Genomic DNA, 25,343 nt, shown 5'->3' with positions numbered 1-25,343 from the left:
CCTGGCTGGCAATGTTGGAGATTGAGGAAATGCTGAGTGGTAAAAGAGCATGTGTATTCTGACCCTCCCAAAGTTAGGTGCTCTGCCACAACTCTGGTTTGACATGGCTCTCACTGTAATGGTGGCATGTACTTTGTGCTTTCTCCACAATGTCTTTTTCCTTGGTCTACACAGGCGGGCATCTTGTGGAACATATTTGCCAACATCAGTAAGTGGTAAAGGCTCCTTTATTACCCTCCAGATAAATTTTCTTGTTTTCATGATGTACCTGCAAGCATCTGAGACCATGGTGAGCCAAGTGTGAATTCCTCCAAGTACTCCAGGTTCTTGGTAATTGGTGGAGCTGTGACGAAATACCGTCCCTGCCTCCTATTAGCTCAGGACCTTTCATTTCAGCACTGCAGGCCTTTGTCTTCATGGTGACCAATTTCAGAGCTTGGACCCATATTCTCTGTCCATGATTTGGAAATGTTTTGGGATTTCTCAGAGGTACCAATACTACAGGCTCCATTGTACTCCAAAACTCTTGTGCAAGTACAGTCCAATGTGTTTTTATCCATGATGATTCCCAGTCAAATATTCCTTGGAAATTTTGAAGAAATTGAGTGAAAAATCAGTACCTCCAGTCGCATTGGTACTGACTTTTAGCACCTTTGGGTCATCCCTATGTTCTGGGTGTCAGACACAGGCTTGGAATCTCCTCTACTGCCTTTCCCTTTGCCATCTCTTGTTAGACTCCCTCTAGTTGGCCCTCTGTTTTCACAACTCTGCCAGCAATCACGGCACTGGTTAACACAGTTCCTTGGGCACTGACTAGAAAGCTGACTTTCATGTTTAGGAGATGCATTGCAATGATCTAATAGGTAATAATGGTTACTCCATTTTGTGCCCTGCAGGCACTTTGCCAGTTCTCAAACTGCACCTGGAGCATGTTTGGCCTTAAGGCAATATTCTGCATTCTCTTAATACCATTCCCCTCATGTCACCCTCCTGGAAGCCATGAAGTGGTGTGTGCAGTAGCTGTGCAGTACGGCTGTACAGAGGGAAACTGGTGTCTAACCTGTGATTTCTCTCAGGCATCTAAGAGATATATTGGGTCCCCTGTGCTTCAGCAGTATCCTCCCTGGTTTGCAGTAACCTTTGGTGGGAGGGAAGAGAAAATATTTTTGTCACTGCTTCCAAGATTATCTCTGAGATATCCTTCTGTATAGGATGAGAGGTACTGAAGTTTGGAGGCTACAAAAGGAAAGTGGTTCTATATCACTGTCTTTGGCAAACTTCACCATTCTACATAGGCCAGGAGTGATATCCCTATATAGAACGCAAGTAGGAACATGGCATTTTTAACCCTCTTAATGATATTGGTGTTTTGGACCATGGTATGATACTACAATCTGGTGTATGGTTTTTAGTATTCTGAGTAGAATAACTCTATGAAACTTGCACTGTTTTCCAGGACACCAGGGGAATGGCCAAGGTATGAACATCCTGGGAATGTTCCCACAGTCCCAGGTGTGGATGAAGTACAATGTTGGCCCAAGTACTTCCACAAGCAAATAAGGACACCTATCTCATTTTTGATTGGCGTGGATTAGATAGGAGTGGATAGCAGTGTTTTTGTTTGGATTGGGTTGGGTTTTCTGTCCTGCGATTTAAGGGTTCATTGGCACTGGAAGGTGAGTTTGTCTTCCTGTTAAGTGTCCATCAGAAGAATTATTCTTTGGGTTGTTGGCTGTTATTCACCTCTTGCCTTCACAAAATCATTCCAGTATGTGTGATCATTTAGTTTCTATTGAAAGACAATGTGTAATTGAAAGAAAGAAAGAAAGAAAGTGAGAAAGAAAGAAACAGTGAAAGAGTAGCAACAACACCCGCCCGAGACTGAGGTATCGAAGAGTGTCATGGACTGGATCAGTTGAGGACAGGTCCTTGTGATCACAAGTTTTTGAAGCACTGGTATACAAAAATAAATCAATAACAGACAAAACTGAAAATAAAGTCTGTGTCTGAGTAAATTTTGTGGTCAAGTAGTCTACATTTTTTAAACATACAATGTAAAAGTACTAGGACTTGTTGTTATATACCTTGGATCTCTGAGGGAAAAGATAAGCCACCTATGAATTCCTCCAAGAACACAGGATTCTCCAGAGTTGGTGAAATATTGAGTAACTACCATCTCTGCATCCTGTTAGCTCAGGGCCTTTCTCGTGGGGAATGGCCATTGCATGAACAATCTGTGAATGCTCACACAGAGGCATATGTGGTTGGCCAAATTTGGCCCTAGTATTTCCACAAAGAAATAAGGACATCTACCTTATTTTTGAATTGGAGTATATTAGATAGAGTTGGATAGCATTGCTTTGACTTGGATTGGATTGGATTTTTGTCCTGTGATTTAAGGTATTATTTGCACTGGAATGTGAGCTTGTTTTCCTGTTGAGTATCCATTGGAAGAATTATAATGTGGTCACTGACTACTTCTCATCCTACTTGAAGTTCTGTCCATGAGCAATGGCCATATTGGGATAGAGTTACACACACAGGTTGTAGTTGTCCTAATTAGATGCTTTGAGTGTTGTCACATCTCTGGCTTATCCCTGTGTAGGAGCACTTGAGTAGGTTTTGATTGATGCATTCTCTTGCCTTGATGATGTATTCCCTGGATGTGTGATCAGTTGGATTCTACTGAGAGACAATGTGTAATTGAAAGAAATAAATTGAGCTCAAAAGACAGAAGCTATAAGGAATTGCCTTCTTTGTATCCTGTTAGCTTTGCACCTTTCCCTTCAGGACAGGAGGCTTCTGGCCTTTGGGTGATCTTTTGAGACATGCTGGGAAGCTGACTTTCATGTTGAAGAGCTACAATGCAGTGATCCAAGAGGTAATAGGGGTTGGTCCATTTGTACCCTACAGGGACTTTGTGGGTTCTCAGAGAACAGCTGGATAAGCTCTGGCCATCACTCTGTACTCTGCATGCTTTAAAATTAATCCCAACATTTTACAGTCCTAGAAGCTATGAAGTGAGCACTGCTGTGTAGTGCTTATATACAACGGGAGACTCTTCTCATTTCTGTGCTTGGTGTGAGTCCTGTAATAGAAATATTGGCTCTTGTGGGCTTCTGTAGTATCCTCCTTTAATAGTGGGACCCTTTCTTTGAAGGAGAGAGAAAACTTATTTCACACTTTTTGCATGGTTCTCTCTCAATCACACTTTTTAGGAATAAATTTGCTGAAGTTTGGAGGCCATGAAAGGAAACTACTTCTACCACTGCCTTCAGCAAACTTCACCATTCTATACAGCCCAGGACTAATGTTTCTTTTTAGATGGCTGGTAGGATTCTGATACTTATAATCATCTGAATAATATAGGTGATTTGTACTACCATAGCACGCTGCACTCAGGTGGATGACTTTATGAAACTTGCACATTGTTCCAGGACACCAGGTGAATGGTCAAGGAGTGAATATCCTGAGAATGATCACACTGCCCCATGTCTGGAGGGTCAATGTTGTTCCATGTACTTCTATAAGGAAATAAGTAGAGTTATATTATTTTGGGTGGGACTGGATTATGTGGATTGTATTATATTTTCTGTTGTATGATTTAGGATATCATTTCACTGGAAGGTGAATTTGTCTTATCAGTTAGGTGTCCATTGGAAACAGTATACTGTTGTTCATGTGCTATCATTCAAGTCCTACTTTAGACTCCTCTACATGATCAATGGCCAAAAAAAGAATGGAGTTTCACATGCTGGTTGAAGTTGTGGTAATTAGTTGCTTTGATTGTTTTAACTTTGATGGAGTAATGTCAGCTTCAGTGCATTACCCCTGTGAGGGAGTACTTGACAACATTTGGATTGATGCATTCTCTTGGCTTGAAGACAGGTTTCCAGGATGCATGATCAGTTGGTTTCTACTGAGAGACAAAATGTAAGAGAAAGAGAGAAAGTGTGAGAAAAAGACAGAAGTAGAGAAAGGGAAGCAGTCTCTTTCAGAGAGAGAGGTAACCAGAAAAAGGGAAAGAATTTGTTGTAGTATCTGTTGCAAAAGACAGACTTAACTCTCTTGATGTGGCGTTGTAAGCAAAACCTAGAGAACCATTTGCCTCTGGCTTAAACCAGGACTGAGCTCTCTAAAGTTTTGTGGATAGGTGCAAATATTGAAGATGCCCTATTGCTGGATGGAGAGAGATATGGAATCATGGTTAATATGGCCAGAGCTGACACCTAGTAACTCCTTTGGGATATTGTAAAGTGAGAGTGCCCTTGTTCAGGCCCTTAGTTTGGAGTATGGAGGATTTACATTTTCTGAATTGCCCTTATTCCCTGGTGAATATTCTGCTGACTGGACTTGGATCAAGTTGATGTGGTGTATATCCTGAACTGTGCTGTATGAAGGCAGAGAGTCTCAGCTATCTGTGTGAAGGGCATGGAAGTAAGCCAATTGTGTGGCAAGAACTTGCTAGGTACCCACAAACAAATGTCCTGTGTGTAACATACTGTCATGAAAGACTGCCTTGAGTACCTTGCTTATGAGCAATGTCCAGTGGAAAATTGACTTTTGCTTACACTTTGCATTTGTGGTAATTAGATACTTTTAATTGTTACAACATCTCTTGGGAGATGACAGTATCAATGCCTCATGCCTGTATGGACACAGTAGCCAGTTTAGATTGATACAATTTTGTTTTTTGCATGATATTTTTCCAGGTTGCTTGACCGTTTTGATCCTGCTGACAGGGAAAGTGGCAGTGAAAGACAGGGAAAGAAAGTAACACAGAGAAAAAGAGAGAAAACCACATTAAGAAGCAGAGGTAGACCGGAGAGAGGAAGTTGGTGTGATGTTTGATTGCCCAATTACTGACACATTGCTGGAAAATTGTAAGAACAACCTTTATAGCAGTTGGTATTCCGACTTTTACCTGTACAGAGTTTTGTAGACACAAGTAGTTATGTAGTGGATGTGGAACACTCCCAACTGTTGGGCAAAGATATTTATAGAGGCAAGGTTTTTCTTATGGACATGATCGGAGCTGGGTTCTAGTTCTTTACTGGGATCCAGTAAGTTGAGACTGCCCTTGTTATTGCCCTTCATGGAAAGTATTCAGGCCTGACACATTTTGGAGGTGACATTCATTCTTTTGTGACCATCTTGTTGGCTACTCTTGTAGCAACTTGAAGTGCTGGATAGTCTAAAATTTGTTGGACTGCATGCACAGTGGTGCACATGCCATTATGATTCCAGTGGAGGAACCGGGTATCTGGCAAGCACTGGACACCTAACCATATCCCCTTTTCCAAGGAAATCCTTCTGAATAAAGTCTCCATGATCTGACAAGCCACATCAGAGTCTTTTAGAAGAGCAGTAGTGGTGAGAGATCACTTATATGGATCACATGGCCCAAACTCACCAATATTCATTCTTTCAACTAATGGTGTCATATGCTTTGTGCTGTCTCTGCAGGGTCTCATTTGGCTTTCAGCTCTTAGTGCAGAAAAATAGTACAACATTGTTCTTTGATGGCAATAGCAGTTTTTGAGCATCTAGTGACACTGCTTGGTGCTGATAACATACCTTAGGGCCTCTGAAGACAAAAGTAAGCCGTGTATGAATTCCCCTATGTGCTCATAATTATCAGTCTTTGGTGGATCTTCCAGGACCTATCCATTTCTTCATACTGCCCTTTCAAGACCAGACACAGGCTTAGGGCCTCTGTGTTCTCCCAAGGCTGCATATTGGGCCCATTTCTCCTGACCCTAGATGGACATGATCTTGGAATTCATTTCACTTAACACCATCCACAGTCTCGAGAATACCATGAATCTCTGTTCAATGGCACTCCTGTGGTCCTTTGATCCATAATGAATCCATGACTAAAAGTCTTTGCAATAGCTGAATAATATGAGTGAAAACTCAGTACTGTTCCTCTCATTGGGACAAATCACTTTTTGGTTCTTTATAGATACAGCACACATTTGTTTATTCTTTATGGTGTCATCATCATCCATGATACCCTCCAAAGCAGAGCAGAATTGACATAGCAAATAATCTGGTGTGTCTGAGGTCATCCTTTGTCATCTAGTCTCCTTTCCTTGTGCTTCAATGTTGCCAAAAGAAATGAGTTTATTTCATTTTGCAACAGTTGGGATATATACTATCACTGATAGAAGTCAGGGCAGGAATTAAATGCAGTAACCTAGAGATAGCCACCCTAGCCAAATCCATGACTTAATACTGTTTGCTGTTTCCTTCATCTTGTTTTCTTAAATCACTCAGTACCACCTACTGTAGTGGATAAGATTCCTTCACATCATTCAGCAATGAAGAACATACAATACCGATTTACCTACAGGTGTTTCTTTAGCAAAATTTTTTTCAGTTGATATTCAGTTTACCAGATCATTTTATCCTATGTCAAGTTCACAACAAAATTAAAGGGTACAGAGAATAGCCACTATATCCTTACTCTCTGAACAGGTACTTTCTTTTATTCTGTGTTCTATAAATGTATGCCTTGCTTGAGCACAGGGTCTAGAAGGGGAGCCCTAATACAATTCATAGCAATACTATCCTGTTATTGTGCAGTCCCTATAAGATGTAATATTTTATGAAACTCGGTTGCACAAGTGTAAGGCTGAAGCAATATCGTTTGGAGGAGCATGAGTAAAGAATGTGTTATGCCTCATTTAGAATCTTATCCAGGATTAGTGGGAGAAGTACTCAGACCAAAACTTTAGTCCAAGAAAAGGATTCTCACCGTAAAAATCTTCCTGTTATGCCATATCCCCATTGAAAACAATTCCCATCTAAATGCCTTGCCTTGTCTGTCAACCTCAGGGTGGAGGAGAGAAGTTAAAGGTGCTGAGATATGAAGTGAACTTCCTACCCTTATTGACATTGTAACTGTGTTCCTTGATTGGTCCACTTATAAATTCTGTCTTTGATGTAGCTATATATCCTCTACACAGGTGTAGTTTACCTAGGAACCATGCCCTTCCTGTGCAGAAAGTGCTACTAGTTCTGAGGGACCACTGTGGACAAAAAGACAGTTAAAAGGGTGGCCTGAGTCTGCACTCATTTACAGTAGACAACCAGTGAAATTAGCGAGTACAAAGGGCCACGGTGGTGATGGCATTGTGATCTTTCTTGGATCTTCAGGTTCAACTTCCTGAGATCTAGTACCTGGAGAATATGGCTAACCATTGCTTGTCAGTGGCATGACAATATATTCTTCTTTATGCTCAATGAATGGAGTCTTTTGGTCCTATCTATCACTAACCAGCATGATTGACATTTTAATGTGCACAGATTTATCCTGACCCATGTAAATACTCCATGGAAGCTGTGCAAAATGAATGAAAATGCAATAACTGTCAGTCTCAGAATGATGAAGGTCCAGCACACAGGTTCAACAAATGATTTAGGGTTCAGCCATATGTTCCTGTTTTTCCCGGTCTTCCAGTACACAGCATGGCAACATTTTCAACTTTCCTTTCCTAAAGGCAGTAGGCTCAGATGGGTTTCTTCAGCTGGTCAAGGCTTTGTTTGAAGACTCTGTGTGAACCACTGGCCAGTTAGCGGTCATGCCTCTGTAGTAGGGAAACTGAGCGGCATCATGAGGCCTGCAAAGCTTCCTTCCTGCAGGTAATGTCCTATCCCCATCTAGGTATGTTTTAGTTGTTGCAGAAAACTTGAAAGGCTTAAGTTCTGACTCATTACCCAAGCAGTCAATACAGGGATCCCTTATTGAGAAGGTTCTACTTACCCAGGCCTTTCTAGTGAGTAGGACTTGACACATTAAAAAAGAAATTGGTCACTCTGGAGTGATTTATTTAGACTCTAAGAAAAGTGTTGCTCCTTTCATATGTCACTGTTTTTATGTTGCCTGCCCATTTGATGTGCTAATATTTACCATACCTCTGGACTAGATAGAGATTTGTTGTGAGACAGGGACATATGCACAAGTCAAAGAGTGGAAATGGTTCCATCAAGAAATATATGATTTTCTCTTGTACAGGAATGGGTGGTGTTTGCAGCTCTTTATATGTATTTATATTCACCTCTATACATTGTATACATATTTGTATGCACATATACACCACACACACACACACACACACACACACACACACACACACACACAAACTTGTTAGGAAACTGGCCAAGATCTTCCTTACATGAATGTATTCAGATCTACTGGCAAACAGACATAATGATATACATGTATTTGCATGAATGTCTGTTCTTTTTATTTTGTAGGCAGTGTCTTTTTGTTTTCATGTCTGTTATTATGATTTACTACATATTCCTCTTCAGTAGGTCTATTTATTATAGAGGGGAGACTTTCCCTAATTTTTGCTATTCTGATTTGGTAAATACTTGTGACTACTAGACAACACTAGACACCGAGATGTAGCCTTCAACATGTTATAGCCACTGGTTTCAGTGGACATCTTTGTTATGTTTCTACTGCTGTCATAAACCCCATGACCAAAATCAATGTGAAAAAGAAAGGATGCTTTTTATCTTACAAGTGTCAGGCCATAATATACTACTTGAAGAAGTCAGGGTAGGAGCTCAAGGTAGGAACCTGGAGGCAGTAACAGAGGCAAAAGCCATGCATTAATTCTGTTTGGTCGTTCACTCTGATTTTTTATACAACTCAGGATTACCTATCTTAGTCGGCAGATTTCCTTCTACAGTAATCGAGAAAATGCTTCAGAGATTTACTGGCAGATGAACTGATGGAAACATTGCCTCATTTAATTTAAGTTGACGTGAGACCCAAATGTCTGAAGGAATACTCATTCAAATCTTTCTCTCTGAACATATCTGGTATACTTCCTTTCTTTGGGTCACATACATGTGAAATATCATTTGAAGGTAGGTTCTAAAATGAGAACCTTGGTCCAAGTTAGAGTTGTACCATCCTGTCACTGTGCCCAATCCTTCAGATAAGTGCCATGTTATGAATACTCTGGTCCACAATGCTAAGTTGGCATGTGTCAGGCTGATGCTTGGTGTTTGGGAACATGGATAAAGAGAGTAGTATGTCTTAGGACCTGAGCCAGGAGTAGTAGAAAAGATGTAGAGATGCTTTATGCCAAAAGAACACAGACTCCAGACAAAAAAAAAAAAAAAAAGGAAAAAGAAAAGAAAAAACACTTCCACTTCCTTGCTGAGAAAACACCCTTTAAATGTTCTTCTGATACCCTGAGAAAGTAGGAAAGTAGAAGTTATAGTTGCTGAGGCATGGACTACACATGAACCTGGGCATAATTTTGGCACTTGTGTGTGTGTGTGTGTGTGTGTGTGTGTGTGTGTGTGTGTGTTTAAGCCCTGAAGACTACTATCACTGTGTCTCTTCTCCTTAAATTTGCCTGGGAGTGATGCTTTCAAGGGGGCTGGACATGCTGTTGGTACTGAGGGACACAGGCAGGTGACATGAGCTTGGATGCTGTAGACTGAGTGCAACAGCACCAGTCCAGCAGAAGGCATTACATTATCACAGTGTAGAGGATAAAAGTCTTTGTAGGCTCTGAGAGAATCTATATTCTAATGACCGACCATAACGTAACTCAGGAACCCCTAGAAATTATAACTGATAGATATTTGTCAGTAGGATAGCAGTATATTATCCTTCATATTATAGGTCTCAGGTCTACTGTCCAATATAAGTTAATCAAGATAAATGGCCTTCCTATAGGCTTTGATCTTTGATGACTCCTATATAAACAAAATTCAATAACTGTCATTCTCATTCTAAATGATATTAAGAATGGATGCTCTCACAGGTAAGATAGGAGTCAGCTACATACTCCTTGTTTTTACAATAAATATTTTTTTTTATTTTTTTGAGACAAGGCCTCTCTGTGTAGCCTTGGCTGTCCTGGACTCACTTTATAGAACAGGCTGGCCTCAAACGCACAGTGATCTGCCTCTCTCTTCCTCTCCATGTCTGGGATTAAAGGCATGTGCCACCACACCCGGCTTTCAATAAATATTTTAAACCTCAGTTTTCCAGAGGAATAGGATTTTTCAGCTAAATTAGACCTCATTTCCGGCTTTTTGGGAGCCATCTTTGGTACTGCTAGTAGGGAATAGTGATTGATAGCCTGGAAAAATAAAGCACAAACTAGGCCCTGAGAGCCTCACAGTTCTGGAAATTTCATGCATATTTATTAAAATCTATAGTAATTTCAAAGCCCAAGCTATAAAAATGAGGACCCCCCTTTTGGGAGGGTTTTACTCTCCTAGGCCTTGTTTATAAACAGCTACATGAAAAGGGTTATTGATGGAGTAGGGGAGTAATGAATAGTATATGATTCAGGAAGTAATTCTCCTGGACACCATAGAAAGGGTATGCTATGGAAGGCTGCTGTGTCGAAAATTATTCCTCACCAAGTGTACTAATATCTTCCATGCTTATGAGCTACAGGCTTGTGATAAGGCATGGACAGAGTTATGTGTCCAATCATACTAAGACTTACAGTGAGATCTGGATTCTTTTCACATGCACACCTATTTGTGTGTTGACTGCTATATATATATGTCCACATTCTCAAAGACACATGTATATTTTCAATACACAAACACATACCTCTTATTAATATACAAAAAAGGAACTTATTTTGGAGCATGTGAAACTGTTTTTTCATATGAATTTACTCATATCTCTAGTCATGCTCCCATATTTGCATATTTATGAGCAGATCTATGATTTTAGACATGTAGGTCACATCCCGATTTTTTCCCATGTCAATTGGTGCAAATTGCTTCTGTCTCTCCCATGTGAGATAATACTCCAAGTCCAGAGAGGCTTAATACCAGAAACCATCACTAGTGGGAGGCAATGGAATGAAGAAAGTATAAACATACAAAGCAGAAACAATGAATCTGGGATCAGTTGGAGTTCTCTAAGTTCTGCAATCATGAATCTCATATTATGTTTTATGTGTAGCACAGGGTCATGGAAATGCTCACTTCTGTATTGTATAGGCAAAAGAAAAATTTTAGTAGTGGTTTAGTCACTGCAATAATGTTATGAAGAAAAACATTTTAATTGAGGGGTTTCTTACAGTATCTGTGAGATAGTCCTTTATCATAATGGCAAGAGGAGAATTGTAGCATGGAGACACTCATGGCACTGGAGCAGTAGCTCAGAGCTACATTCTGATGCACTGGTAGAGAGACAGTGGCCTGAAAAGGGTTTGGAACACCCAAAGCCCATTCCAGTGATATACTTTCTAAGGTAGTTTGATGGGTTTGGGCTCCACAGATTCATGTTTGAATGCTATTCCATAGGCCGTGGCACTATTAGTAGGTGTGGCCTCGTTGAAGAAAATTCATCACTGAGTTGTTTGGTTTTGTCATATACTATGCTCAAGTTATGCATAGTGTGGGATATAGCTTCCTGCTTCCTGTGGATGAAGATGTAGAACTCTTCATTACTTCTCCAGTGCCATGTTTGCCTATATATTGCCATGCTTCCCTACATGAAGATAATTAACTAAAACTCTGAAACTGTAAACCAGATCAAATTAAATATTTTCCTTTATAATAGGTGTCATGGTATTGGTATCTTTTTTACAGCAATAAAACCCAAAGTAAGATACCTCCCCCAAGAAGGCTATTCCTCCTAATTCTTTCTTAATACCTCATTAACTCAGGATAGAGAATGGAAATATATGAACATATGGAATACATTCTTATTGAAATTGAAACTACCAGATGTGTCATTTCATGTGTAGAGATCAGTGTTTCAGTGGAAATTAGTGGGTCAGTGCCTTTTAGTGTTATTATATATTTTCACTGAAGTAAAAGCAAAGTAAATATTTCCCAGTTGATCTACATAGTATAGAGATGATAGGTAATTGGTTAGGATACTTAATTTTATTGTACTAGTGACCTAAACATCGGTCTACTTTCCTTATGTATGCCATACTTTCTCGGCACTTACCAGGTGACACAAATCTGTGTATCCTGATATTCCCTATAAACTTATTAATACCTAACACATATGTAGTATGGTTTTCATAGTATGGTAAGTAGGTGAATTGTAGTAATCATTTTATTTCTCAGTATAGCAAGATTCATGGGTTTCATAAAGGAAGTATGCATTTGATTAATGATTCCTTCTACATGTATGTTTACACATGCTGAACAAAATGAATGAGGCATGTATGCCATAATCCTCATTGAACTAAAACACTACTCCACCAGAGCTTAAAAAAGATTGAAGAAGAAGCTGCCAATTTTTCCCATGAGTAGGCTAATTGATTGGTTCAGAAGAAGTTAAAAATGGCTTACCTTGTAAAAAGACCATTGTCTAGTATCTGAAAAAGAGGTACTAATTGTGTGTAGGTTAGTTTCCCTGTTCATATACCATATATATGAACTACTTCAGATACACATAGAGCCTGAATTTATCCATGTGGTTGTTGGTAGGTAAGAGAGATTGTCTCTAAGCATTCTTGGGATAAGCCTTTTTGGTTAACAAATATCTGTTATATAAAAACCCATTTCAACTTCAAATGTTTAAAAAGTTACCTCATAAAAATATTTCATGAATATTGCAATAATAATGTTAATATTAATTTAAATTGTAAAAGATTGTTAAAATGGATATGGTTCTAACTAAGTTGAGAATAATATTAAGGTTATTATATTTTCAATGTTAAAATTCAATAACTCAAACAAATTAAGACTGCTGGGTCTTTTAAAATGAAACTGAGAAAGCTTTGGTATTTAAGAAGCAGACTTTAGCCATATAAGGATTAGTCAATAGATAAAAATATATAATATGTAATACTACATAAGCATATTATGAAGGACTTTTAGCTATAACTAAAATTCAAATTTAAAGTAGTTCAGTATTTTTCTCAAGATATTAAAATATATTATATAATACATTTAACATTAACATATATAATTTCAAAAATAACATGAGATTTTAATTTGATTCTATTCTCATTGAAAAAAGAACTATATGCAGGTACTTCAAAGTTATTCTTGGACTATGAAACTCAATTTGGAAAACTGTCACACATTATATAATAGCACATTCATGTTTACTTAGAAAATTCTGGGACAATATTTATTTTCAATTCCATTAACATTTGACTATCTCAAGTCACTAAACATTTTCTCACTTTTAATTTACTTTAAAGTTTTATAATTAGACTTACATTGTTTTTAATATTTAGTTTTCCAATTGACATTTCTTGTTCTTCTTCTTCTTCTTCTTCTTCTTCTTCTTCTTCTTCTTCTTCTTCTTCTTCTTCTTCTTCTTCTTCTTCTTCTTCTTCTTCTTCTTCATTCTTTTCCTATTTTTCCCCTCCTTTTTCTTTCCTTTCTTGTGCTTTTTTTTTAAATTTTTGAGGCAGGGTCTCTGTTTGAAGCCCTGTTTGTTCTATAATCCACTATGTAACTTACAGAAATTCACCTTCCTCCGGCTCCTGAGTGCAAGGATTAAAGGCACTTGCCATCAATCTCAGGTTTTTCTACTTAATATATTTCTTTTCTGGTTTAGTGTTGGTTCTGAAAACTGTTTTGCTGTTGTTGTTTGTTTGTTTGTTTTAGTAGCTCTGGCTGTCCTGGAACTACTTTTGTATATCAGGCTAGATTTGAACTCAGAAAGACTACCTGCTTCGTCCTCCAGACTGTTGGGATTAAAGATGCACTACCACCATTGGAGTTTTTTCAATGAAGGTACAAATAAAAATATTATATCTTTTTATCTAATCATGTTTTGTTATCACTGTTTGTTTCCTTGCCATTATTCCTACTTTATTTAAATTTTTTCCTATTTAGAAGATTCAAGATTTTCACTATCGTTATAAAATGTGTGTATATTTCTCTATTTGTTGGGTATAATTTGAATACAACAAAAGTCCAGCTTTTTAAATTTAATTAATTAATTAATTAACATCCCTGTAAGAAGTTTCCTTCCCTTTTCTCTCAGTCCCTTCCTCTCACTTTCCCCCCTCTCCCATCCCCTCCCTTTCTTTTTAGGGAAGAAGAAACTTCCCATGGGTATCAGCCCACATTGGCATATCAAATAGGACAGGGCTTATCTTCTTCTTTTGAGACTAGACAAGATTTTATAGTTAGGAGAAAGAGATATAAGGACAACAGAGGCAGAGGCAGCCCCAGATTCTGCTTTTAGAGGTTCCACATGAGGACCAAGCTGTACATCTGTTACATATATATGGGGGTGCCTAGAATTTTCTCATGGATGCCCTCTGGTTTTTGGTTCTGTCTTTGTGAGTCCATATAGGTACAGGTTGATTTTGTAGGTTTTCTTGTGGCGTCCTTGACATTTATGGCTCTTTCAATCTTTCCTTCCCCTCTTTCATAAGATTCCTCAAGTTCTGCCAAATGTTTGGATGTGGGTCTCTCTATCTGTTTTCATCAGCTGCTATGTGAAGCAACTCAGGTGTTTGTTACACTATCCTCCTGTCTGCAAGAACACCAAAATATTATTATTAATGTCAGCAGAAGGCTGTCTCTCATGGCTTTCAACTCAAGTGAGTCAATCGGTGATTGGCTGGGTCAAAGGTTTTATGTGTGGCTTGGTGTCTTTCTAGCTACACCAAAGGGCCAGCCTTACAATGGGAGGTTGCTACTTCAGGCTCCATTTCCCCCTCTGCTAGAAGTCTCTGATAGGGTCACCCTGTATACTCCTGGGAGACTCTGCTATCCCACAGAAGCCCTCCCACCAACTTCAGTTCTCTCTTCCAGCCCACCCCCCAACTTTTGCACAACTGATTCTTTCCCCACTCCCTCTTTCACCCAGTTCCTCCACCCCCCATCTACTTCAGATGTCTATTTTACTTCCTATGAGTAATTCCTTTGGGACATCCTTGACATTTAGCTTCTTTGGGACTCTGGGTTGTAGTATAGCTATCCTGTACTTTATGATTAATATACACTTATAAGTAAGTATATATCATGTGTGCCTTTTTGGGTCTGCATTACCTCACTTGGGATATTTTCTACTTCCACCCATTTGACAGGAAATTGCATGATATCCTTGTTTTCAATAGCTGAATAGTAGTTCATTCTGTAAATGTACCACATTTTCTTTATCCATTCTTTGCTTCGGGGGGACATCTAGGTGGTTTGCAGTATCTGACTATTATGAATAAAGGTGCTATCAACATGGTTGAGCAAATATCCTTTGTTGTATGGTGGAGCATCTTTCATGTACATGCCCATATAGCTGGATCTCCACCTTTCTGAGAAAGTGCCAGTTTGATTTCCAAAGTAGTTGTACGAGTTTGCACTCCCACCAACAGTGGAGGATTGTTCCCCTTTTCCTACATCCTTGCCAGGATATGCTGTCACTTGAGTTGTTTATCTTAGCCATTTTGGCAGGTGTAAGATGGAAACTCAAATCATTTTTATTTGTATTTCATTGATGAATAAGTTCATTGAACTTGTTGTTAAGTGCTTCTTACCCATTAGAGATCCTCTGTTGAGAATTCTTGGTTTAGCTCAGTACCCCATTTTTAATTGGGTTATTTGGTTTGTTGGTGTCTAATTTCTTGATTTTTTAAAAATTGAATTTTAAATATTAGCTTTATCTCAGATGTAGGCTTAGTGAAGATCTTTTTCAGCTGTTTTGTCATATTGGCAATGTTCTTTGCTTTGAAGAAGCATTTCAGTTTCATGACATCCCATTTAGTAATTGTTAATCTTAATGCCTGAGCTGTAGGTGTCCTATTAACGAACTTGTCTCTGGTATGAATGCATTTAAGGATATTCCCCATATTCTCTTTTATTATATTTACTGTATCTACTTTTATGTTGAGGTCCTTGATCCACCTGGACTTGCCATTTTGAACAGGGTGATAAATACGGATCTATTTGTATTTTCTACAAGTAGACCAGCACCATTTGTTAAAGATGCTTTATTTTCTCCATTGTCTCACCACACCAAATATTTTAAAAGCAGATAAAAAAGGATATCTATCAAACTAGAATCATAACAACAGGGCCATCAACCAAATTAAGGGTGACCCAAGAGCCTGATAAAGATCTTGCCAATGATCCACCTGGGGAAATAACACCAGATGGCCCAGAGTCAAGGAGTCAATGCAGGTACACAACTTCCAGAGTGATTCCTCCAGAGAAATGTGAATCATTTCTGGAGTCCCAACTTGTAGCCCAATACTTTCTGGGCCATTTGGTTTAGATCATTAGCCCACTTCCCCTCTTAGGAAATGTTTTATTCAACTACTCAATTGTAATTTTATTTCTAATCATGTGTCCTTGGAACAATCCTAACATAAACTGCAGCACCCTCTGTCCTGGTTGTAAAGGAGTACGATAAGCCAAGGAGATGAAAAGAAGAAGAGACAGGTTAGATTTAGTGACCCAGGCTGTAAGTAGGCCTCCTCCACAGAGGTTGGTTGATATTTCCAAGTGCTCCTCAGATATTGAAATGAAATGGGAGGAAGATATAATGACATAATGGGTACTCTTGTTGTTGAAGAAAGAGAAATTTGGGAACTTTTTGTGCTCCACTGATTTATAGTTCTTAAACATTTCAGATATAAATCTTATTTCTTGGATGGGCTACATGGAGATAAGAATTATTTACTGTTATATCCATTGTTCTTATTTTAGAGGGCACCTGCTGGGATTTCTAGATTTGTGAGTCCTAGAACCAACAACTATACCAAGAACATGTGTATTGTGATGTGAATAAACACTTTCTCAAGAAGAAAATGCACTCACAAGACTGGCAGTATGTCACAGACCTGGGGAATAATAAAAACTTACTAAGATTATTTACATGACTTCTTTTGTGCATTCATTGTTAGCTAGATTTAGGTGGGTGTCAGTTTTTCTACAGTTCTTTCTTGTATTTTTTAATTTTAGTGAAACTCCCTTATTGGTACCCCCTCCCCTTTCCTCTTCATTTGTAGTCATATTCTTAGGTGAGATTAGATATACATAACTAAGCAGTACCTGTCAGGTTCTGGTCCTACCCAAGCTTCTGAAAATCTAATTGACCCTGTCTTCCAGCAAGAATTTTAGCATTTCCCTACTCCCATAAATAGAATCATGAAAAATTCAAATTCCTTTTAAAATTTATTTTCTCATGCATTGCATCAGTTTCATCTGCCTCCATTTGCCTCAGTTTCCCCTACACCCACCATCCACTCCTCCCCTCTCTTTCAGATATACTTCAAGTTCTTTTACATTTCCCTTCAGGAAAAAGGCCTCCCAGGGATACCACCTGAACAATCATGACCTAGCAAGTTACGGTAAGATTAGGTATGGACCCTCATATCAAGGCTGTACAAGATAAACCAGTAGGATAAAAAGGGTCCTAAGAACAAGCAGAAGAGTCAGAGATAGCCCCGATTCCCACAGTCAGGAGGAGTTCCACGAGAACACCAAGCTACACAACCATAATATATATGCAGAGGAATTAGCTCAGACCCATATAGGTTCTGTGATTGTCACTTTAGCGTCTGTGGCCTCCTATGAGGCCTCCTATGTTCTGCTGGGATCCACGACCCCTCTGGTTTCTACAATCTTTCTTCCTCCTTTTCTGCTGGTTATTAGATGTTTGCCTAACTATATAAATGTCTTAAAAATAAGTTTGTTTTTAATAGTCTGACAGCCAAAGGACTCTCATCACATTTGTCTGGTATACAGTAATTTGTTTCCTGGTAAGTTATAACATACTTTCAACAGAGTGGTCTATATTATTGGTAACTACATCACTGATGGGTTGAAAAGTAAAAGAAATATAAAGAAACAGAAAGGAAAGGACATGACTACTCCTAGGTATGGTGGAGAACAAAGTTTATTATAGATAAAAAAAAAAAAAGGAAGAGCAGAGATAGCAGCATGGACAGGGACATTTGGGAGATTCCAGAGTGGATATGACCAGACTGAACTGGGCCATGTGAAGAAGAGGGGGATGGGGAAAAAAGAAAAGAGAGGGAACCAGATGCAGCAGCCAGAAGCGCAAAGACACAAAAAGGATAGGTGGGTAACAAAAATGTCTAGATCATATAGAAAGGACTTCTGAGGGAAGGGTAGCCCAGCATCTGGGATGGAGTGTTCATGATAGAGGGTGAGATATGCTAGCTTTACCCTGTAACAGCAAGGGATGAAGGGTGCTTGGAGAACCAGGTAGACAGGTTGGGTCACCTTTGATATATTAAATAGTCAACTCAGCCATTTGTGCTAGATTTGAACTTTAACATTAGTAAAATTTAAATTAAAAAAAGAAAAAAATCAAAGCAATAAAAAACATCTTAAAATTTATATGCAACCACAAAAGACATAAACAACTAAATTAATTTTGATATAAGTTAAAAAACATCTAGAAGAGTTATACATTGTTAATACCACTGAGCATGAATGAGACCACTACTACATTTCTGAGCCAAATTTGAAGCAAGCTTTATTAATACTGCTTAGGAAAGTGGACAATGGCTAGGTCCATATCAAAAATTTCTAGAGAATAGCCAGGAATTACATGAGTTATATGTTTGTAAAAGCAAAACCAACAAGGCTACACATTATTTCTGCCTTAATCCACCTGGGGGCGTGCATACATCTTTATGTACTTCCTGTTTACATCCCACCTTCCTAGGTGTGATCAAGCACATACTGTGTTGTTTATTGAAATGAAAACACATGGCTTATTATTTTACATGAGCGACCCCAAACTTTATGGAAATCATTGTAGAGATCTTTCTTTTTTCCATTTAGAGGCCATGATATAAAACTTCAGTCTTTGTTGAAAAAAATTGTATAGTTCTTTGAAGGAAATAGTTATGTATCTTCTTTTAGAAAGATAGATACATTTAGGAACTTAGCCTGCCAATGTCTCCATCAAATTTTTATGTCAGTAAGAATTTTCAGGATCAAATATTTTATATTTGAGATATAAACATTTTTCAATAATGCATTATTACTTTGGCCCTTAAGAATTTTCAAAACCTTGTTCAACAGGGAGTATTAAGAAGGTAAACTGTCAAAGTAAGATTCATGATAAATTTCCAAGCTCTTTTTTTTTTTTTTTTTTTTTTTTGGTAATAATATAAACAAATTGATAGGTAGCAATGTTCTTCTATTCCTCCAGTGACACTTCTTTCATGCAAAAGTGTCTGCAATTTCTTTCTCAAATTCACACATATAAAGTATAACAAACAAACTTTTGTAACACTTTGATATAATGTGAAACTATGTCTCTGGTGAGTACAAATGTAAACAATTTTAAGCTAAGAGGCTCTAGAAAATTCCTGCTTGCTCTAGAGCTACTCTTTACATTACACTACCATTATACCACTCCTACAGTTTTCTTAAGTTTATCATCTATTGATTAAATTTTACCTGGTTAAATTAAAATTTTACTCATTTAAATAAACAAATAGAGACAGTATATTTAAAGGTAAATCACAAACATAAAGACGTTGAATTGTGATTGCTCTTGTAACATTCTTAAAATAGAGACTTAAAATCTGGAGCTTATTTGATCACACTCTAGTAATTAAGTGCAAGGGGTTCAATTCTATTACCTGTTGTATGCAGACCACAGCACCTCTGGGAACTAACATCTTAGAGTCTTCATTGGTAATTTTAGACAAAGACATTTTTGGTTGGAAGATTTGGATAAAATTTGTAAATACAGTTGAGGTTTGTGACAAAGTGGCAAAGTGGGAATTGTGACTAAATTTGATTATGATCCATATATTTGTTTATTATAATTAATTGGTATTAGGAAATGCCAGGCGTGTATATAAATACATCATGGTCAAACTCAACGTTATCTAATCTCTTCTCTACATTGTCAATACTTCCTTCCCAATAAATCCCCCTCTCATTATCATGTATTTTGAATTCTATTCCTCATTTTATGAACCACTGAATTTAACTGGGGCTGCTTGTATGAACAAAAGTGTAGAAATATCCACTGGATCATTGATGATTCACTAGTGGGCACAGCACTGAAGATGTAATAAGCTCTCTTTAGCAGCCATCTACTGCTAATAGATGCCACATGGAGAGGCCAGGTTTATAAGCCTCATCCTATGCATGACTGAGTGTCTTGTGAAGGACCTATGTAGGTAATAAGGTTTTTCATTTATCCATTAGAAAATGATAAGGTAATCAATTTTATTTATCATTCACATAGATTTTATTGTTACTTTGCCTATAATTTTTGACATCATAGAGTACAATATTGTTTAGAGGCTGCAGAGATGGATCAGTAGTTAAGCATACTTGCTATTATTACCTATGAACCAAGTTTGGTTTACATTACCCACATGAGGTTGCTCAAAACTGCCTGTAACTCCATCTCCAGGTGGTCTTATGAGTCTGACATCTGTGAACCTTCATACATATGCACATGCCTACATTCAAACACACATACATATATGTAATTTAAGGAATAATAAAATAAAAGTTTAATATATCATGTCTATAAATGTGTTTCAGAGGAAGAATACTCAGGACACAGAATATTGTATAAGAGTGTACCTTTTCCCTAAATTATTATTTTGAGGTAAATTTTGAAACATTTTAGAGTAGTGCAATTTAATTTAATTCAATTTACATAGATATTTAGATGTGGTTGGCCTAGTGTAGTATCCACAGACTAGTTTTGATAAGACTGGTATTGGTTGCAAAGAAAATACACAGGTGATAACTGAAAGTTACTAACAAGTAAGCTAATAAAAGAGATAAACTTACCCACTGAGTAGTTTTACAAGTAATACCAGATGGCAAAAAATTCTGTGCAGCACATGGTCTAACAGCACATACACTTTGCAGGACTTCACACCATGTTTGGAGCAATGTGTATCTTCTTCTAATTACTTCAGAAGCAAAAGGCTGGGTAGGTAGCATTTACATTAATCCAATATACAATGTCACAGAATATGCATTATCATTCCAAAAGGGCTAAATCAAAGCATAGGGAAGAAATATGTGAGCACAAAATGAGATAATGCTTATACCCTATACTCTCAACAGTAAGCAGGAACATCCTGAAGTAGAACTTATCTTTCCAAAAGGTCTTTTTTCATAAGTAGAAACCAATGTGTGGCTAAACAAAGAGCACGTATTCTCTTTCTATTGCCTTAATTTCCACAGGTGGAGGGTCTATAGGTTAGACTACCTATGCAGCCACAGCTTTAGGGTTCCTTGCTTTGTCCTCATGGCTAGCTTTCTCAGAGATACAGCTGACATGATATGTACAGGAAATGTGTTCTCTCTGTAAAGTGCTAATTTGTTCAGTTCTTAGTGAAAATGGAAGGAGATAATTTTATTTAGATCAGGTCAGTAGCTTTTTTGCCTTAAGTAGAGACTAATTGGGAATTTAAGGGGACTGTAAGATGATAGCGAACACCTATATTCCTAGCCATGGGCAATCTCCTGTAAGGATGAGCTCATTAAAATTAGTTAAACTGCAAATATAATTTGCCAACTATAACATGTAGGATCTTTTGTTATGTGTTAATGCATACTAAAAGAGAATTTTGCTCCAATTCTAAACATTGGTGACATCTTAATTTTTATGACATTTGGTTTTAATCAAACAAATGCTTATCTCTTTTTAAACTATGTTTCATTTTTAAATAATTTTTTAAAATTTTATTTAACTTTTAAAATTTATGTGTGTTGGTGTGAGGGTTTCAGATCTTGGAGTTGCAGGTGTGAGCTGCCATGTGGTTGCTGGGAATTAAACCCTGTTCCTTTGGAAAGGCAGGTGGTTCTCTTAACCACTGAGCAATTTCTCCAGCTCCCCAAATATGTTTATCTTATAACATAATAATTAGATGACATTCTTTGGGTGTTGGGCAGAACAAATTGTGCATTTAATGCCCGTGTGACAGATGATTCAGCTAGTATTTTACTTTAAAATCTACACATGGCATGGTATAGTCATACTAAACAGTTGTTTTATTAGAGTACTTTGGTGTTATCATTCTTCGTTATTCCTGTGGAGTGATGATGCACCCAGAAAGAAAAGGCAGTTAATTCCCTAACATTTATTCATATTACATCTTACTTGTTATCGCATCCATTATATCCTCCCATTCTTCCCTCCCTCCTATTTTCCCCCATGACTGTGAATGAAGGGGACCTCTTCCTCTTTATATGCTCACAGGGTATCAAGTCTCTTCTTGGTAGCCTGCTATCCTTCCTCTGAGTGCCACTAGGCCTCCCCATCCAGGGGATGTGGTCAAATATGGGGCACCAGAGTTCATGTGAAAGTCAGTTCCCACTCTCCACTCAACTGTGGAGAATGTCTTGTCCATTGGTTAGATCTGGGATAGGGGTTTAAAGTTTACTGCATGTATTTCCTTGGCTGGTGCCATAGTTTGAGGAGGACCCGTAGGCTCAAATGTTTCCATCATAAAGTTCTTCTCTTAGGTTTCTAGAACTCTCTGGATCCTTCTAGTTCTCCATTCTCCCATGATTCTCTGGCCTAGAGTCCCAATAAGATGTCCTCCCCTCTGTCCAACTTTCCTGTTATGTGAAGACTTTCATGGGACATCCCCCTTGGGCTAGTGCCCAGATACAAGCGAGTATATACCATTTGACTCTTTCTGCTTCTGAGTTAGCTTATTTCAGCTAAGGTATACACTCCTATCTATAGTCTATTGTACTTCTGCTAACTGTGGTGGCTGTCTGGCCAATGATATATAAATTTCATGAAAGGGCCTGAGGATGCATTGGAGTTGTTAGACCTTGTACTTAAGCTTGAGGACATTTGGTTGTTGATACACAGTTAAAACTCTATCCAAGTTTCTGATGGATGTGGCTAGCTATGGAGAATTGCAGCTGTGGTGTCATAATAGGTATTCCTATTTGGGAAGTTCTAATTGGTCTTAAAATTCCTTTATTAGAACATTAAATCTAAGCTCACTGAATAAACTCATTTATTTGTGTCACATATTTTTAAGTTTAGTTTTTGTTACAACATAAGCCACATATAAATATTTCATCACAAAACAAGTATTAAATATTTTTCTTAATAGTTAAATGTGTGAGAATGTGCTTGACTTATTCTACTAAATAATGAAAGATAAACACTTTTAAAGGTATTGGAGCCATGATTTTTATTGAGACTCAGATGAGCCACTGAAATTTGTGAGTGCAAAAAGAAATGACATACCTGAAAGTGTGCTTAAAAGTAAATATAGAGACATGGAATATGTATTTATAATTTCAAGGTTGTATAAATAAAGTTCAGTTTTCAAATGAAATCAAAATAAAAGAAATAAAGAGTGAATTTTATAGATTTCACCTATAATTCACTGTGTCATTGAAATTGGTGTTTCTTTTCTGTTTTCTACTTAGAAAAATGACCTTCTACAGGAGTCTTTTCTGATAATGACTAACAGCATAGGATACATTAAAGGAAACTCCTCAGACAAAGATCTTATCAGCACTTATATAGAAGCTGTACTCTGAAGGTATGTGCATTACTAACTTTTCAATTACTGCTAAAAACGTGCAAAAATATTTATTAAAAGATAAAAACATTTATTTGTGTGTATAGCTCCAGATAGAGTTCATGATGGCATAGATATGGCAACAGAAATGCACAAGAGACAGAGAGCACATAGGAAATAACATGAATATTTTGAAAACTCAAAGGGTGCTGTCAACGCCACACACCCTAACAAGGAGTGGCTAGTTCTTTCACAATAGCTTCACCACCTGGAGAACAAGTATTTACAAATATGAATCTAGGGAAACTATTCTCATTCAAACTACACATTACAGTCCTTTGTCTACATATAGGTTCACTTTTATATCAGGATCAAAATGCATTTAATTCAAATTCTTGACACCACTTTAAATGCCAAAGTCTTTTCTGAAACTCAAGGCAATCTTTTAATTCCAATCTTCTATAAACGGAAGAGCACTTTATTTACTTATAACATTCACCATCATAGAATATACATTATCCAAAAGGGATAAATCAGAGCAAAATGAGAAATACTAAATCAATACAAAAATAACTGAACTGGACAAACTCCAAATCCTGTAGCTCCATGTCTGACATCAGAGGCTTAGATGTCTTTATTCTTTCAGCTGTACTGTCTTTAACATCTGCCTCACAGGCTGGTTACATTCTCTTCCTTTGGTTCTACTTAGCAAATATCCCAAAGTTTTGGCTTGTGCAACAATGTGGTGTCCCCATCACAAACCAAGCTTCATTCTGTGGTTTCTTATGGCCTCATTCCCTCTCAGGTCCTTTATGTAGGCATTTCCCTACCACATATTACCTGGCCTATTTGGCTCTTCTTAACCATTTAAGAAGATTCTATAATCTCCTTACTTCTGAGTCCTTTATGTCTCTAAAACCAGAATGACATAGATGATATTTCAAATTTCATGCCCATTTAGAATGGAGAATGGCACTTTTGAATTACATTTGCACCAAATTTCATTTGTTACTGCTTTTTAGGATCAGAAATGGCTAGGCCTTTGCCAAGTTGATGTTTAGGTGGTTGATGTCAAGTCCTAAGGTTAATTTCTTTTCTTCCATTTTGATCAGGTCTTTCCTTCATCTAATTATTTGTTTCAGCATAAGCCTTGGTTCCAATGTTAAATTTCTTGATGCTCTTTTTTCTTTCAGCTGTTTTTTTTCTATATCTTTTTGCCACATTTGCTCTGTTACATTGTAGACTTGCATCAAAGTGAATAATATCTTCATGACAGAGTTTTAATTTCTTTTTTATATTGCATCTTTATATAATAATTTTCTTTTATAAATATATTTTATTAGTTTATTCATATTACATCTCAATTGTTATCCCATTCCTTGTATCCTCCCATTCCTCCCTCCCTCCCACTTTCACCCTATTCCCCTCCCCTATGACTATGACTAAGGGGGATCTCCTCCCCTGTATATGCTCATAGGGTATCAAGTCTCATTTTGATAGCCTGCTATCCTTCCTCTGAGGACATGGGGGACATGAGGACATCCAGGGGACATGGTCAAATATGGAACACCAGAGTTCGTGTGAAAGTCAGTCCCCACTCTCCACTCAACTGTGGTGAATGTCCTGTCCATTGGCTAGATCTGTGTAGGGGTTCAAAGTCTACTGCATGTATTATCCTTGTCAGGTGTCATAGTTTGAGCAGGACCCCTGGGCCCAGGTCCTCCCATCATAATGTTCTTCCTGAAGGTTTCTAAGACCCTCTGGATCCTTCTAGTTCCCCATTCTCCCATGCTTCTGTCACCTAGAGTCACAATAGAATGTCCTCCCCTCTGTCCCACGTTCCTGTTAAGTGAAGACTTTCATGGGACATGCCCTTTGGGTTAGTGTCCAGATATAAGTGAG

At 37.8% G+C, this 25,343-nt stretch overlaps 1 long non-coding RNA gene and 2 other non-coding genes across 4 annotated transcripts in view; all 3 read left to right on the top strand.

Moving 5' to 3' along the window:
* LOC127191531 (uncharacterized) overlaps window positions 1–24,072 on the top strand; it is a 29,645-nt gene extending 5,573 nt beyond the window's left edge. Inside the window, exons 1-3 of one of the 2 annotated variants that reach the window (XR_007830921.1) lie at window positions 13,610–13,713; window positions 16,636–16,756; window positions 23,347–24,072. This is a non-coding gene — a long non-coding RNA (uncharacterized LOC127191531). Of the gene's footprint in view, window positions 1–13,609; window positions 13,714–16,635; window positions 16,757–23,346 lie in introns of those variants that run through there. The other variant, XR_007830920.1, reaches the window with a different exon arrangement.
* On the top strand, window positions 553–646 carry LOC127192470 (small nucleolar RNA SNORD116). The gene has a single exon (XR_007830957.1). It is a non-coding gene; the product is annotated as a small nucleolar RNA SNORD116 (small nucleolar RNA).
* LOC127192471 (small nucleolar RNA SNORD116) lies at window positions 5,856–5,947 on the top strand. The gene has a single exon (XR_007830958.1). It is a non-coding gene; the product is annotated as a small nucleolar RNA SNORD116 (small nucleolar RNA).
* Window positions 24,073–25,343: the final 1,271 nt, after the last annotated feature.

Source organism: Acomys russatus, chromosome 7 (genome assembly GCF_903995435.1).
Source record: "Acomys russatus chromosome 7, mAcoRus1.1, whole genome shotgun sequence".
NCBI lineage: Eukaryota > Metazoa > Chordata > Mammalia > Rodentia > Muridae > Acomys > Acomys russatus.
This window is presented reverse-complemented; position numbering and strand designations above follow the sequence as displayed.